Raw genomic sequence first — 13,072 nt, 5'->3', positions numbered from 1 at the left:
GAACTCCTCCGCTTAGTGACAGAGCTCCGGGAGGAGGTGAGTAGGTTGAGGAGTATCAGGGAGTGCGAGAGAGAGAGAGAGACTACTGGAATCACACCCTACCTTCCCTGAGACAGGCCCAACAGGCAGACAGGACGCATGATACGGAGGATTCCCTATCCTCTCTCCGCCTGGCTGAACACAGTGACTTAAGGGATAGGGGGCAATGGCGACAAGTTCCTGCCCGGCGCAGCAGGCACGTCTCCTCTGTGACTACCCCACCTTCCCAGGTGCCCTGGCATAATAGGTATGAGGCTCTGCAAGTGGAACCGAACAATAACGAGGATGATGGTTCATCTAGCTTGGAGGTGTCGCCAAGGTTAAGTTGGCCTACGCCCTGCGTCAAAACTGCTTCCATAAAGAAAAAAAGACGGGTCATTGTCATAGGAGACTCCTTTCTGAAGGGAACAGAAGGCCCAATATGCAGACCAGACCCACTTCTTAGGGAAGGCTGCTGCCTCCCTGGGGCCTGGGTTAAAGATGTGAAGAGAAAGCTTCCTGCCCTGGTACGGCCCTCAGATTATTATCCATTATTGATTTTTCAGGTAGGCAGCGATGAAATTGCAACAAGATGTCTGAGGGCAATCAAGAGAGGCTTCAGGGCCTTGGGACGACCGGTTAAGGGATCAGGAGCACAAGTAGCATTCTCCTCTGTCCTTCCAGTTGCAGGGAATGATGAGGGAAGAAACAGGAAGAGCCAGCAGATCAATAACTGGCTCCAAGCCTGTTGCCACCAGCAGAATTTTGGGTTTTTTGATCATGGGTTGGTTTACATGACACCAGGCCTGCTGGCAACAGACAGGATACCCCTGCCTCAAAGCGGGGAAAGGATCTTTACACAGGAGTTAGCAGGGCTCATTGAAAGAGCTTTAAACTAGATTTGAAGGGGGAAAGGGAGAAAACCAGGCTCACTAGAGGTAAGCCTGGGGGCAGCACACCAATGTTTGAGGGACGGTGTGCTAGCGAGGTTCTTCTGTCTGTTGTCTCAGTGGAAGTAGGGGATGGAGATCCATGCGGCAGCAAAGATACAAGGGTTATTGATGTGTTAGAAACCACGGAAGCACCTGAGAATGGTCACGTAGGAATTAAGGCTTCTGCCCCCAAAAAGGTGGTGGGATCAATAGCCCTACTGAAGTGCATCTACACCAATGTATGCAGCGTGGGCAACAAACAGGGGGAGGTGGAAGCTGTTGTGCAGCTGGAGAACTACGATACAGTTGCAATCATGGAAACTTGGTGGGATGACTCTCACAACTGGAGTGCTGCAATGGATGGCTCTCTTCTTCTCTTCAGAAGGGATAGGCAAGGAAGGAGAGGCAGTGGGGTAGCCCTGTACGTTAGGGAGCATTTTGATTGTCTAGAGCTTAATAATGGTGACGATAGGGTTGAGTGTTTATGGGTAAGAATCAGGAGGAAGGCCAACAAGGCAGATATCGTGGTGGGAGTCTGTTGTAGACCACCCAACCAGGATGAAGAGGCAGATGAAATATTCTATAAGCAGCTGTGGGAAGTCTCACGATCACTAGTCCTTGTTCTCGTGGGGGACTTCAACTTACCAGATGTCTGCTGGAAATACAGTACAGCATAGAGGAAATAGTCTAGGAGTTTCCTGGAGTGTGTGGAAGACAACTTCCTGACACAGCCGGTGAATGAGCCAACTAGGGAGGGCGCCCCACTGGACCTATTGTTTATGAACAGAGAAAGAGTTGTGGGTGATGTGATGGTTGGAGGCCATCTTGGGCATAGTGATCACAAAATGATAGTTTTTGACTCTTGGAGAAGTAAGGAGGGGGGTCACCAGAACTGGTACCTTGGACTTCCGGAGGGCAGACTTTGGCCTGTTTAGGAGACTGGTTGACAGAGTCCCTTGGGAGGCAGTCCTGAAGGGCAAAGGAGTCCAGGAAGGCTGGACATTCTTCAAGAAGGAAATGTTAAAGGCGCAGGAGCAGGCCGTCCCCATGTGCCGAAAGACGAGCCGGCGGGGAAGAAGACCGGCCTGGCTGAACAGAGAGCTTTAGCTGGGACTCGGGAAGAAAAGGAGCGTTCATGACCTTTGGAAGAAGTGGCAGGCTACTCAGGAGGACTACAAGGATGTCGTGAGGTTATACAGGGAGAAAATTAGAAGGGCCAAAGCCCAACTAGAACTTAATCTGGCTACTGCTGTGAAAGACAATAAAAAATGTTTCTATAAATACATTAGCAACAAAAGGAGGGCTAAGGAGAATCTCCATCCTTTATTGGATGCTGGGGGGGGAAACATAGTGACAAAGGATGAGGAAAAGGCTGAGGTACTTAATGCCTTCTTTGCCTCAGTCTTTAATAGTAAGACCAGTTGTTCTCCAGGTACCCGGCTGCCTGAGCTGGAAGACAGGGCCGGGGAGCAGAATGAAGCCCCCATAATCCAAGGGGAGATGGTTAGCGACCTGCCACACCACTTGGACACACACAGGTCTATGGGGCCGGATGGGATCCACCGAAGGGTACTGAGGGAGCTGGCAGAAGTGCTTACCGAGCCACTTTCCATCCTTTAGCAGCAGTCCTGGCTAACCGGGGAGGTCCCAGTTGACTGGTGTCATGGTTTAACCTGGCAGGCAGCTAAACACCACACAGCCGTTCGCTCACTCCCCCACAGTGGGATGGGGGAGAGAATCGGAAAAAAGGTAAAACTTGTGGGTTGAGATGAAGACAATTTAATAGGCCAGAAAAGGAACGGAAAATAATAATACTGATAAAAGAATATACAAAACAAGTGATGCACAAGGCAATTACTCACCACCTGCCAACCGATGCCCAACCAGTTCCCGAGCTGCAACCCCTGGCCCCGGCCAACCTCCCCAGTTTTTTGTTCAGCATGATGTCACATGGTATGGAATATCCCTTTGCCAGTTTGGGTCAGCTGTCCTGGCTGTGTCCCCTCCCAGCTTCTTGTGCACCTCCAGCCTCCTCGCTGGCAGGGCAGTATGAGAAGCTGAAAAGTCCTTAGTGTAAGCGCTGCTCAGCAACAACTAAAACATCAGTGTGTTATCAACATTTTTCTCATCCTAAATCCAAAACACAGCATGATACCAGCTACTAGGAAGAAATTAACTCTATCCAAGCCGAAACCAGGGCAACTGGAAGTTAGTAAATGTGACCCCCATCTACAAGAAGGGCCGGAAGGAGGATCTGGGGAACTACGGGCCTGTCAGCCTGACCTCGGTGCCGGGGAAAGTTATGGAGCAGATCATCCTGAGTGCCATCACGCGGCACATACAGGACAAGCAGGTGATCAGGCCCAGTCAGCATGAGTTTAGGGAAGGCAGGTCCTGCTTGACTCACCTGATCTCCTTCTATGACAAGGTGACCCACTTAGTGGATGAGGGAAAGGCTGTGGATGTTGTCTACCTAGGCTTTACTAAAGCCTTTGGCACCGTTTCCCACAGCATTCTCCTGGAGAAACTGGCTGCTCGTGGCTTGGACGGGCATACTCTTCCCTGGGTGAAAAACTGGCTGGGTGGCCGGGCCCAAGGAGTTGTGGGGAATGGAGTTAAATCCAGCTGGCGGCCAGTCACAAGTGGTGTTCCCTAGGCCTCCGTATCGGGGCCGGTTCTGCTTCATATCTGTATCAATGATCTGGACGAGGGGATCGAGTGCACCCACAGTCAGTTTGCAGACGACGCCAAGTTGGGCGGGAGTGTTGATCTGCTTGAGGTTAGGAAGGCTCTGCAGAGGGATCTGGACAGGCTGGATCGATGGGCTGAGGCCAGTCATATGAGGCTCAATGCTGGGTCCTGCACTTGGGTCACAACCACGCCATGCAGCGCTACAGGCTTGGGGAAGAGTGGCTGGAAAGCTGCCTGGCGGAAAAGGACCTGGGGGTGTTGGTCAACAGGCGGCTGAACACGAGCCGGCAGTGTGCCCAGGCGGCCAAGAAGGCCAACGGCATCCTGGCCTGTATCAGAAATAGTGTGGCCAGCAGGAGTAGGGAAGTGATGGTGCCCCTGTACTCGGCCCTGGTGAGGCCGCACCTCGAATACTGGGTTCAGTTTTGGGCCCCTCACTACAAGAAGGACGTTGAGGTGCTGGAGCGTGTCCAGAGAAGGGCAACGAGGCTGGTGAGGGGTCTGGAGCACAAGTCTTATGAGGAGCGGCTGAGGGAACTGGGGTTGTTTAGCCTGCAGAAAAGGAGGCTCAGGGGAGCTACCTACCACAACTACCTGAAAGGAGGTTGTAGCGAGGTGGGGGTCGGTCTCTTTTCCCAAGAAACAAGCGATAGGACGAGAGGAAAGGGCCTCAAGTTGCACCAGGGGAGGTTTAGATTGGATATTAGGAAAAATTTCTTCACCTAAAGGGTTGTCAAGCACTGGAACAGGCTGCCCAGGGAAGTGGATTCACCATCCTTGTTTAAAGGACGTGTAGATGTGGTGCTTAGGGACGCAGTTCAATGGTGGACTTGGCAGTGCTAGGTTAATGGTTGAACTCCATGATCTTAAAGGTCTTTTCCAACCTAAATGATTGTATGATTCTATGATTCTGTGAAGGAGTCTAGAATCTGTTAATATATGGTTATCAGGAGTAAAAATAAAATAAAGCTAAATGTAAAGGTATAAGGATTGCATAAAGCCTTTGCATTGACTGGTACCAGTTAAGATCATCACAGGGCATCATTGTGCCCCAGGCTCAAGCTATTAATGCTGTAGTTAAATGCTATAGCTCAAATCTTGTTCGCACTTCACGCGACTTCTAAAAGTGGACAAACTAGTGTGTTGCCATTATGTGAATAAACCAGAGTGCTACGATCCTGGGCCACTGTTTAACAGCTGGTAGCAATGGTCTTTGTATTGGTTTGAATGGTCCCCATCCCACTACAGATATTCACTCCTAGCCTTGATTCCCTCTTGTTGATTACACAAACACAGGTGTTCATAGAATGAATGAGTCAAGAGAGAGGAGCTAACTCTTATTTTGTACCACATTATTGTTCAGTCACCAGTTCTTAATTGTGATGCACCATGCAGCTGCACAAACATTTGTGCCTGCATGTTAGGCTACTAAAGGGTTGGAAGAAATGAGGAAATGTGGAGATGAGATAGGAGAAGAAGGGGGATAGCAGCTTCTGCTGAAGGCAGCAGTGATGTCAAAAATTATTTTTAAATCTCACTCGGAAAGAAATGCCCTGGTGTGGAGCTGCACAGGCACTTCACCATGCAGAAGAGCTGAGGCTGGCCAGAAAGAGGAGGTTAGATGAACCCAAGAGGTTAGTGTGTTTGCCGATGCTATACTTCTTATCCAAACAAACCTCAATGATCTTGAGTGCAGATGTCAGAGTGGTGAAGAAAAGGTAAATGACCTCCTAATGTAGCAGGGGCAAAGCAGCTTTTTTGCTTTTTTGAGCGCATGAGGAACATTGTATCTTGTGGCCTATCGTGTGGATCTGGTATTGTTTGCAGGCTGTTTTGGGTGGAAATCAGAAACCTCCTACAGTGCAGTGGTTGAAATCAGTTGGAATTAAGCATGTGCCTTGATTAAGTTCAGTTGCCCTTTAAATGCTGGGGAAAAAGTTCCCCTAAATATGTATCTGCATCTTTAATATCAGGGGGCAATTGATTCGGAATTTGATGGCATTATAGTAATTTCAGATTCATGGTGACTGAAGTAAAGAATACCGGTTGTCTTAAGCTGTCAGAGACCCTAAACATTAGTGTAAAACAGGAGAGAATTCATGTAGGCAAACATATTTTCTCACTCAGATCAAATACGTGGCATTCAGAAATATTCAGAATGTGGCCATTTAATTTACGGCCTTTCTTAAAAGTAGAAAATTCAGGATTTCCAACGCTGCAGCTCAGAGGACATTTTTGATCGCAGGGTCACAAAGTACACTTCGTATCCGTCATATCTGATTGTTGTTACGGTAAAAGGAAGCAAATTGAGTCAGTGAGTCACATTGTATTAGAGACTAAGCCTATGTGCTTAAAAGCAATCACTACATTTCCATGGAACAACATTGCTGGGCTTCAGAGTCCCATCACCGAGGCTGAAATGTTGATCTGAAATTACTTCTTGCATTTCTTTATCGATGGAACCAGTTGTTTGTCAGCAACAGATAGAATTCAGAGCTCTTAAGAACTAGAATAACAATTTGCTAGCGGCAGGACGTGTGAATTGGTGTGAGTTTTTTTGTTGTTGTTTGTGTCCCTATGGATAAAGGGGCAATCTGTAAAAGCCTAAGCTGAGGTCGGTGCTGGAGTTAGTGGTGCTGTTATGTCATGCCCGTAGTGCTTGGGGTGAAATTGGATTAATATCACAGGAATTAATTTTGCTCATTTTTGAGCATCTCCAGAAATTTTGACCAAATGCTATTACATGTATCATACTTTGTCTGATTTCTTGACACAATAATAGTTCTATTTGTCTGATTTCTTGACACAATAATAGTTCTATTTGACTGGACAATAACCTTTAAATATTTTGTTGTTTGAGAAAGCATCATTAAGCGGGTACTATCAGACACTAGCACTAGAAGTAATCCTATACAAATCTGATTCAGGCAGGTCGCCTAGTTCTTGTGTGACTTTTAAGTTTCCTTCGTAAATCGCATTGGATTCTGATGTACACCAGAAGACGTAGCAATGGCCATTGAGGATCAGAATAAAGGTCATGGAAATTGGTATTTTATTCCTGAGCTGGGGATGCCTTGGAAAAGAGCAGATACCTCAGAAAAGAGGAAAAGAAGAGGACAAGCATTTGGGGCTACTTGTCCAGAATATTCTCACACTCTAGCCAATTTTAGAGCAGGGATTTCCTGACCTGGATGACATTTCTGTGCATCCAGGTGTCCTCAGTGGATCTTCTTCTGTGTTCTTGTTGAATCTTCTCTTCGGTCTCCGTGCACTTTTGAAATAAATACACAAAATCCTTTGGTGAGAAGTTCCCCAGGTCAAGTATTTGTTCCATGAAGAACCACCTCTTATTGTTTGTCTGAACTTTGCTTCCTTTAGCTTTACATGATGGCCCTAGTTCTCATATTAGAAGAATATTCTCATATTGACAAAACTTGAATAAAGGATTGCCTCTGATCCTTGTTCTAAACTGCGTAAATATTAAAAAAATCTAAAGGTTTGTTTTCAAGCACCTGGAACGTGATATAATCACAATTTATGGTTAGTTATATCATATTAAATATGCATTAATGCCTCTCCAAATATTTATTTGTTATTGCTTTTAAGTCGTACATAGGTGCTTCTTCCATTTGTACAATCCTTTTTCATATAGAATAATTGTTACAGTGGAAAAACAAATACAAACCAAATTCTGTGGCTCTGTTGTAAAAAGTTAAGAAAAATTAATACTGCATAAAGGAAAATATTATCTGAGCCAGAATGAGGTTAGACAAGCAGAAAATAGGACAAAAACAGTTTTCTAATGTGAGTGGACTGTTTCTTTAAATATATGCCAGGAGTTCAGAGTAAGTACTGAGCAGGGTAGGTAGCTTTTTCAAGGAGTGTAGGCTGTTGAAACTGAAACTCATTTGTCAGTTTTATCACAGCTCGTGATACCAGGAAGAGCGAGGGCAGCAGCAATGCCGTTCATGATTAGATAAGAGATTTCAATCTGTGCAGGTGTCACTTGTTCCAGAGCATTATGGACATCTGGGAAGTGTAATTCATCCTCTCTATATATCACATTCTCAGAATTTTTGTTTGCTGTTCAGTGGTTGGTTATGTCATAAAAAATTCTTAAATGTTGCAAAAGATGAAGTTTTCCTGTGAGTGGCATGTCACCCTGGACTGTAGTGAACTTGCTGTTCACACTAGAAACCTTGCTAAGGACAGAAATGTAACCAGACATAAGATAGGCACAAATTTATAGAAAAAAATCCATTTATGTTGTATCAGCAGTATAGTTTCACTTACTGATTTCTGTAGCTTATTTTCTTGGGCGCTGTATTTCCATGTCCTCGCTTGCCATTTTGTATGCTCAGTGTGTTAACAGTTAACATGTTTTAAGACTTTGCCTTTTTGCTTTTTGTGGAACATGTAGTTTTAGTGGAAATGACAGAACTATATTTCAAACCCAGGGTTGTAGATTTGAACATAAAGCCAATTTCTACTTTTTCTTTTTACCTATGAGAAAAAACAACTACCGCTGGCCGCTTTGTTTTCAAGCACATTACAAGGGAGGAGTGGCCTACCTAAACAAACAGAAAAATGAGTCCTCTCTCTGTTTTGATTGCTTTCCTGTCCTCATCAAGAGTAATTTCTTGTCAGCCCAGGAGACTTGAATGAAGATAAGCATCTCAGATGTATCTGTTTGCCAATCGATTTTGGCTGTTCTTTTTAAAACTGCCTAAGGATTTAGATGCTTTGTTGTCCCAATGAGTTTTGGGGTGGTTTTAGTTTTAATTCACATAAGGTTTGTGTAGTTTCAGTTAGTGGAAAAACCCAAGCTGAACATCAGCGGAGGCTGAAATCTGAAGTGCTGTAGGCACTGAGGAGGATTTCACCCCGGATATCTCTGTATGGGAAGGAGTGCTGCAACAGTTCTGTCCCATGTCCAAGATTGGGTGGTGGCAGGTGATGTTTCAAGTTGGGTTCTTTGGTCCTTTCCTGTGTTTGGTATATATTGTTTCTCCTTACTTCTGTGAAAGCCTAACCAAAGGGAAAGCATAAGGCACTCACCTGTTGCATGTGTACTCATTAATTATCTCCCATTATAGCAGGTAGCAGTGCTTTCCTGAGTACCAGTAAATAGGTACTGGCTTTCAGTTAGAAGACCTTTCCTTTTGACCACGGTATTAATTGTTTCCTTGATGCTTGTGCTTTGCCCCCACGCAGTGGCTCATTCTCCTGCAGTCTTATTCCTTCTTGAAGTTCTGCATGAAGTAAAAAGAAACACATGCGATCCAGGCTTTCACTAGCATGTCCAGTCTTACCGTTCATGAAATCTGCCACTGAATGCTTTAGCATTCAGCTAATGGGGCAAGAATGTCTTCTGTTAGTGCTTTGGTGTTATTGATGCTTCATAGCCATAAACAGAGCTTTCTGCAAGTGAATGGAGGAGGACAAAGTTTGTTTTCGCAAAATGTATGTGTTCCTTCTTATTTGGATTTTAAAAAGTCACTACAAAGTGAGACATAAAAGGTCCTGTCAAAAGTTAGCAGTAATCACTGCTGAAGATTGCTATAGTTTGAATATACACTAGCAGAACTCTAAGCGAGATGGTAGTCTAGAGGATGGGCAAATGTGTGCCTCGTACATGTGTCCTACACTTCATAAAATGGTAAAGAAGGAAAGAATACACTGCAAATAGTTTAAAAAAAAGTTACCATTTCTCAGAGTTAAGGTTTGTCTTCCTATCATCTGCCTATGTTTTAGTTTCTCTTAAGTCATTCATTATTTCTCGGAGGGAAAGTCTCCCTGGCACCGCCCGATTCCTTTAATTTGCCAAGCGTCCTGTGATAATAAGACGGTAGAAGTGAGATGAAATAAATAAGAGACTAGCTTAGGTTTGTGCTCAAGCACAAACCCAAAGGCCAAGCACCCCTCAGCTCTATTACAGCGAGCATCCTCAAGTCAGTCCCCTGGAACTCTGGGCTTGCATCCCCTGTGGAGCAAACACAGCCTTCTGATCTTGTTTGTCCCATCAAGGTAATCTGAACAGGCCGTCACCGACACAGGCGCAGTTCGAGGGCAGAGGGGTGAGCAGGAGCCCAGGGGCCTGGCATTTTTCTTTCTTAATCCTGGGAATGCTAGCAGTTCATTCAAGATCCTCTCAGCATTTTCACACTCGTGTCTTGATCCCACTTTCATAGCAGAACAAAACTGTCAAGAAAGAACAGATATGAATCGAAGAACCATAAATACACTCATTGCCCTGTCTTGGTGGCAGAGAAAAAGATGAAATGTGTACCCATACCCCTGGGTATGGGAGAAGGCTCCCTTCTCCATGATATACTTACATAATAAAGAGGTCAACAAATGTGATAAAACATTTACAGAGGAGGTCCCTAAAGGTAAATAGAAGTGGTGAGCATTTCAAGCTTTTACAATTTTATTGACATTTTGGTTTTAGCATGGACAGTTGAATTCTGATTCTCTTGTCTGCTTGCAATCTTGAAAAAAATGTGACCTCAAAAAAAGAGGAGGAAAAGAAGAATTGTCAGTATTTTTGAAGTCTCATTATTTCTGTGGAAGCATGTGATATGTATCTTTAATAAAAAAGCCAGGCTGAGAGGGTGGACTTACTTATTTGGTCCTCTTATGAGCTATGCAGCTTTCATCATTCTGGAAAATAGTTGCAAGGAAAAGCTAGAAATCATTAATCTCAGGAGCTCAGTGTGAGTGTTGCTTCAGTGCTTAAAAATTCGTTTTGGCATTCTGGCATTTTGTATTAGCTGAGTCAGAAAAGCCGCTTAACCTCTCCTCTTTCTGCTGCCTTCTCAAAAACTGAAGGCTCATTTGGAGGTAAGGTGATTAACTGGGTCCAAACGTGCTCTCAAAACAAGCTACTTGTCTAATGACCTCTTATTTCCACAGATTTTTGTAAGGTGTATATGTATGAAAAACAGTGCTCTGCAAAAGAAAAAAATATTAGATTTTCCCCAGTTTGCCTATCTTGCAGTAAGGAATAGGAGAAATTGATAGACTGATACTGGAGTTGCCAGTGCGCCCTTTGGAGGGAAAAGTCTTACTTCACGTACCCTCTAGAGTCATTGGCTGAGTCGGTGGACATACAGGCAAGTGGGATCTGGTCAACCCAGTACAACTTTTTTTTCCAAAAAATGTGATCATGTTCCTCATGAATTTTAACTTTTCATGGAATAACATAGTTGGACCTGTCAGAGGTTGATAATTGTTTAAAATAAATGATATTTGTTAATGATGCAAAATTACTGAGCATGGCTATGTTGAAATCTGGCTGCAGAAAGTTGTAGAAAGATGTCACAATGCTCCCTGTTTCATGAAAGGGCAGATGAAACTTAGTATCAGTGAGCCTAGTTATGCCTATAACCTAACTGTATGTAAGCAGAAGGAATCGTAAATTGGCTATTGTCACTGAGGAAATAGATCTGGGTGTCACAGGTTTGATGGTTTTATAGAACTGTGTACAATGTCTTATGGCAGTCAAAAAGGCATCTAGGGTTTTAGGAAGCATTTAGAAAGGAATTACGGGACAAAAAAGAGAAAATATGAGAACATCGTATTGCTTTCAACGTGTCATGTTGACAGCAACCAGATGTATGTACTTCTATAGCGTGTGATTAAACGGTAGAAGTCATTGTGACAAGATGCTGAGCAGGCCAAAAGTACGATGGGTTTGAAGAAAGTGCATTGTAAGTGCTGTAGATAGATACGCAGCTGTAATAGTACAGAGTGTGCACTTGAACTCTTGCTAAGCATTAGATCTGACTAAAGGAAAACAGCTTATTCCTTTTGTAATTTCTGAATTGCGCTTAAATTCTCAGCCTACCTTCCAGATTCTTCCATGCATAGCATCTTCCTCTCCAGAAATCCACAGAAATTGTGAAGTCATCTGTGCACTGACTGGCACTAATAGTTATTACTAAAAATAATTAACTGCAGGTAATATTGAAAATAAATTTTCACGATGGTTTTCAACAACAGAGATCTCAGGCTTATTTTTATAGGTGGCAAAATTCTTGTTTCACTTTTGCACACAGAAACAAAATGCCTGTTTGCTGACCCAGAAGTTTCCGTGGCAGTCTGTATAATTTCCAAAGGATCCATTTCCTGTGGAGTCGCTCATAATAGCCTGTTATAAAAAAGAATAAATGCAACGCTTGGAATAAGTCTGCAATATCAAGCCAGCGCTATGTGTAATTTTCCTGGGATTTTCCCATGGTATGTGATAACAACATAAGAAATGCAGTCATTTCCAGAATGGGATGCAATCCATTGACAAAAGCAAGTAAAGCATGGATAAGGCATCTGTCACCTGATACATAACCAGGATGTTTATATTAGTCAATATTCAGCACAGGCAGAGAAGTGGAGGCCAGCAAACCAGTGTTTGTATTCTCTATTCTTCTAAGGAAGAATTAAAAGTATTTTTCAGGGACTTTCCAGTATTTCTTTCAATGACTTCCTCTATGGTTTGCAGCATGTATACATTAAAGAGAAATATACTTTTGGTATTATAAGAACAGTAACATTGAAACTCGAGGGAACAAATTACAGTTCGTGATTGAAAAGGCTCTCGGTACAAAAGCAGAACTACAGCAACCGTCCATGGGAGGGGGATGAGGAAATGATGCGAGGTTGTTGCTTGGTTGTTTGGTTGTTCCTACTGTTCTCTTGCCCCCAAACTGAGATTGTTGGTCAACGAAGGAAATGAAAGTGGTTTGGAAGGAAGATGAAGTAAGGGACCAAGAAAATAGCTGAGGACAGAAAGGACATGCAAACACCTCGGCTACATTTAATTGCGAGGAGAGGAATAGAGAAGTGAATGGAGGGTGATGAATACACATAGAATCATAGAATAGTTTGAGTTGGAAGGGACCTCTAAAGGTCATCTAGTCCAACCCCCCTGCCGTGGGCAGGGACATCTTCAACTAGAGCAGGTTGCTCACAGCCCCGTCCAACCTGACCTGGAATGTTTCCAGGGATGGGGCATTCGCCACCTCTCTGGGCAACCTGCACCAGTGTTTCACCACCCTCGGCGTAAAAAATGTCTTCCTTATATCTAGTCTAAATCTACACCCCTTTAGTTTAAAGCCATTCCCCCTTGTCCTGTTGCAACAGGCCCTGCTAAAAAGTCTGCCGCCATCTTTTTTATAAGCCCCCTTTAAGTACTGATAGGCTGCAGTAAGGTCTCCCGAAGCCTTCTCTTTTCTAGGCTGAACAACCCCAACTCTCTCAGACTTTCTTCATAGCAGAGGTGTTCCATCCCCCTCATCGTTTTCGTGGCCGTCTTCTGGACCCGCTCCAACAGGTCCGTGTCTTTCTTATGCTGAGGGCTCCAGAGCTGGACGCAGGGCTGCAGGTGGGGTCTCACCAGAGCAGAACAGAGGGGCAGAATCCCCTCCCTCGAC

This window comes from Aptenodytes patagonicus, chromosome 4 (genome assembly GCF_965638725.1).
Source record: "Aptenodytes patagonicus chromosome 4, bAptPat1.pri.cur, whole genome shotgun sequence".
Taxonomy (NCBI): Eukaryota; Metazoa; Chordata; class Aves; order Sphenisciformes; family Spheniscidae; genus Aptenodytes; species Aptenodytes patagonicus.
This window is presented reverse-complemented; position numbering follows the sequence as displayed.